Raw genomic sequence first — 4,951 nt, 5'->3', positions numbered from 1 at the left:
TCAAGTGATTATTAGATGGCAACCATGCCTTAAACTACCTTGGCCAAGGATTTCAGATAGGTTCATTGACCCGATCACCACCGCTCGACTTGACAACAGGTTTCATTACAGGGATGAGCATGAGCTATTAAGCATGTTTCATTTAAGTTATTCATGTTTGATTTCTCTTTTGCTTTCTTATAGGTTTATTCCACCTCTTCACCATTCAAGTGATTCCCAGGTGGTTTGGAAGTTAATAAGCACTCTACCCTTTTACACCTCTTCACCATTTCATGGCTATATTATTGGTGAATCCCAGGTGTTTTGGAAGTTTATGAGCATTCTGCCCTTTATCATTGTTTAAATCTTTTATCATAAATTGTGGCAAAATAAAACATGTACTTAAGTTCAGTACCATTCATCCAAGTTCTTAATGCACTTAGAAACTTTTCTTCAAGAGATTCTATTCAACTCTCTTCATGATGATTCTAGAAGTTATGAATGTAAGAAGAAAATTCATTACAAAAGACACAGATTATTCAACACATTAAACAATGTGATCATAGATAAAGAAAAGAAGTTCCTATGCCTAGCCGACTACTATGGAAATTGTATTTAAAACATTGGAATGGTGATTCATGACTTGTTAAGAACTCGGCTTTGTTTGAAGAACTTGCAAATAGGATCAATTTCCTCTAGTTGCTTGAGACGCCACTTTCAATGCATAAATCTCTGTTTCTCAGCTCAGGTACTTGCACGACAAGGAAATGGAAATCTTGAATAAGCTTATCAATTGATTGTAGGGTAGTAGCAGAAGCAAACAATGGTAAAATGTAATGGTCGAGTGTTATGGAGACAAGGGGAATTCCAAAAAATCTAGCAACAGAAATGATCGAGATTATGGATTGTGGTCTCCATCTCTCCCCCATAGCTTCCATTTTTGGAGAGCAATAGGGACTTCTTGGCTTCCGCCAGTTCAAAGATTATATGCCGATTCATATTCCCAAGTGTTTAAATCGATTGAGAAAGAAAGGGAAAGAAAAATAAAAGGTTGGAAGGATTTATAATTTAGTTGTATTTTTATAATATGTATATACGTACATTCATGTGAATACATCAATGGGTGACATCATTTTATTAAGTTATTATAATATAATGGTGCTATTTCATTTTTATATTTATATATACGTATATATATATTATAATAATATGACGAAATATCAATTAAGGTCTTTTGAGGTATGTTTTTATATTTTAATTAGATTATTTTATGCTTTCTTAGTTTATTTTCTTAATAACTCATGCAGGTTCCACAAATGTATCCTATGTTCAAGTCGTGTCTTTTCTAAAGAAGTTTAAGATCATACTTGCCAATCCTGATGACTGCACTAGGCGAGTATCCCATTTCGATGATCCCGTTTAGCAATGCTTCCCTGCTCTTCATCTTCTCCTGTAATTACCCAAGAAAACACTTTTGCCATAATAACAATTCTATATAAACATTTTAAAAGACTTTAAATTATCAATCATAATTTCAAATCAAGCAACTGCTAATCATCTAATAATGATTAATGGTTAACGACTATCTTCATTAACAACTAATACAACGTATATAAATAACTACCTATTTCACATGATTAGGAAAAAATAATCCGTTAAATCCAATGGTTATGAACAAGTTTAAAATTTAGGTAATTTTTTTGGGATGTAACATACGCTTCCCCTTAAATTTTTCATTGTCCCCGATGAATATCACAACAAAAAACCTTAAACAATACTTAATCAGTTTAATTTAAGAAAAGAAAAGAAATGTTCAGATTCCAGCCCTAAAGAAAAGATGAGGGTATTTTTGAAATTTTTTGTGATAATCCTCCCATGTGGCATTATCCTCTGCATACTGATCCAACTGGACCTTGCATTGTGTCACCTCCTGATTTCATAAGCGTAGCTTGCGCACATCGAGTATTCTGAGTGGTTCTATTTCTACCACCCATGGTTCTCGCACCCGGAGTTTCAATCGGGCCTATTTGTTGTTCTGCTTGTCTATTGTCCAGGGCTGCATGGATCCTTTGTTGATAAACTTGCTGTTGGTGTGGAAGAGGTGGTTGTTGCAGTTGATTGGTGTTGGGTTTGATGGGGCATATATTAACATAATGATCTCCTCCACAAGTGAAGCATCCTAAGGGTGGCCCCTTCCTTTCATTACTCTTATTATTCTTACTTGTACTAAAATTACTTTTAACATCTTTGACTCCATTTCCTTTTGATTCTGGTTTGCTATACTTGAAATCCTTGAACTATTTTTTCTTAGATCCAGTATCAAAACCTTTTGTATTCCAGTTTGTTTTCCTTCTATTATCTCGAATGGTGTCATCCTTCTTGATTTTGTATTCTTGTTGAACAACCTTCTCTAGAGCTTCCTCCATGGTTTGAGGAGTGAGAATATCAACTGCTCCTATTCTATTTTTCAAACCCATAATGAATTTTCTCACCTTTAGATTTTTATCTTGTTGACATTGTGGTACATACTTCAACAGTTAGATAAATTTCTCCCAATACTTATGTACATTCATATCTCCTCGCTTCAAGTTTTGGAAGTCCAAAAGTTTTTGGTCATAAAAGGGTTAGGGTAGCCAGTGATTCCTAAAAATGGTTACAAACTTCTCCCAAGTAATCTCAGTGGTTTTAATATTTTTCTCAACTTTGGTGTTTCCCCACCAGGTTGCAACTTCTCCAATAAAATGGTATATTCCCCAAATTGCTTTTAAGGTTTTTGAAAAGTTCCTAATTTCAAAATACTATTCCATTTCAGTTAGCCAAGCTTCTATATCCTCTCCAGACTCAGAATTGACAAATTTGGGTGGTTTGATTTTTTTAATATCTGTTGACACATCAACCACTATTTCTTGTTTCTTTTGTTTTTTAGTTTGAATGGGTGAAGAGGTTCTCTTATTATATCCAGAGTCTTCTATCTCTATTCTAAGAGGAGGTGATTTGTGTTTCCTCATAGTTATGCCCCATCTGGGCTTCCATCTCATTCATTCTTCTTTCCATACCATCCAACTTCAGTTGCGTTTCTTGCAAAATCTAAAGTAACAAGTCAGTGGATGATTGAGTGTTTTCATGGACCATGCCATGATCTGCAACATTCTCATTGCTGTTCATTTTGTTTTGTTTATTGGTTTAACATCATTAAATCTAATCTTGCTTCTCAACATTTAGTTCTCACTCAGATCAGTACATATCCTGCACCATCTAGGATCTGTTAAAATGTGGAAGAGAGTTTCTCTATCGAGTGTTCCAGTTTTGAATTAGTTTGTTCCTATATGTTGCTTTGCTAGCAGGAGTCCACTTGACTCTTTCTTTCTTCATTCATTGCAATGCCTTCTTCAGAGTTTCATTATCTTGGGGCATAGAGCAGCAAGTATAGTCAAATTTTGGTATGTTTTTAATTAAATAAGGGAAGATGGGATGTTGAGCCTTCTTATAGGGTGTTTTACGTATTTGCATCTTGTACAATCATTCTAAGAATTTTTCAGGTTTACATGGAAGGTAGTGTGTCATAGGTTTAGTGTTGAACCCAGGGCTCTGATACCATATGTAACAAACAGATTTTCATATCGAAAACGAAGACAGTTTAAACTAAAAACTCCCAACATTCATAAATATACAACTGAATCCTTTTCACATGACATTAATTGCCATTAACAACTAACTAAAAATAACTCTATTCACGATCATCTGAAATAACTAGATTAATGATTAGCTAAACATAACTGTTGATCAACTGATATAACTAGATTAACGATTAACTAATCATAACTGCATTCATTATCAACTGAAATAACTAGATTAACGATTAACTAATCATAATTGCATTCATGATCAACTGAAATAACTAGATTAACGATTAACTAATCATAACTGTATTCATGATCAACTGAAATAACTAGATTAATGATTAACTAATCATAATTGTATTCATGATCAACTAAAATAACTAGATTAATGATTAACTATCCTTTCTACATACAAGTAAAGTAAATGTTTAACAAGGAAAGAAAGAAAGTATGTACAAGATTCATTCGGAGGATCTTTAACTGGTTGTGCAAGCTTTGGCCTTGGTGAGAGGAGAAGCATTGACATAGGCTTAATCTCCCAACCTTGGATCATACTTATTCCCCCACATTCTATTAAATTAGAATGGCCCTACCTACCTCGAGATTAGGCTTGAGATGTTCTTAGTCCAACCATCTGAGCATCCTGGTGTTTAGAATGTCCGCATAGTTATGAAACAGACATGCTTGCATAACTGACACTTCTGACATCAAGTGATCATTAGATGACAACTATGCCTTAAACTACCTTGGCCAAGGATTTTAGATGGGTTCATTGACCTGATCATTACTGCTCGACTTGACAACAGGTTTCATTACAAGGATGAGCATGAGCTATTAAGCATGTTTCATTTAAGTTATTCATGTCTGATTTCTCTTTTGCTTTCTTATAGGGTTATTCCACTTCTTCACCATTCATGGCTACACAACCAATGATTTCCAGGTGGTTTGGAAGTTAATAAGCATTCTGCCCTTTTACATCTCTTCACCATTTCATGGCTATACTGCTGGTGAATCCTAGCTGTTTTGGAAGTTTATGAGCATTCTACCCTTTATCATTGTTTAAATCTTTTATCATAAATTGTGGCAAAATAAAACATGTACTTAAGTTCAATACCATTCATCTAGGTTCTTAATGCACTTAGAAACTTTTCTTCAAGAGATACTATTCAACTCTCTTCATGATGATTCTAGAAGTTATGAATGTAAGAAGAAAATTCATTACAGAAGACACAGATTATTCAGCACATTAAACAATGTGATCATAGATAAAGAAAAAGAGTTTCTATACCTAGCTGACTGGTGTGGAAATTGCATTTAAAACATTGGAATGGTGATTCATGACCTGTTACAAA

The sequence above is a fragment of the Cupressus sempervirens genome, chromosome 7 (genome assembly GCF_028749045.1).
Source record: "Cupressus sempervirens isolate cs-2001-9-10 chromosome 7, ASM2874904v1, whole genome shotgun sequence".
Lineage (NCBI taxonomy): Eukaryota > Viridiplantae > Streptophyta > Pinopsida > Cupressales > Cupressaceae > Cupressus > Cupressus sempervirens.
This window is presented reverse-complemented; position numbering follows the sequence as displayed.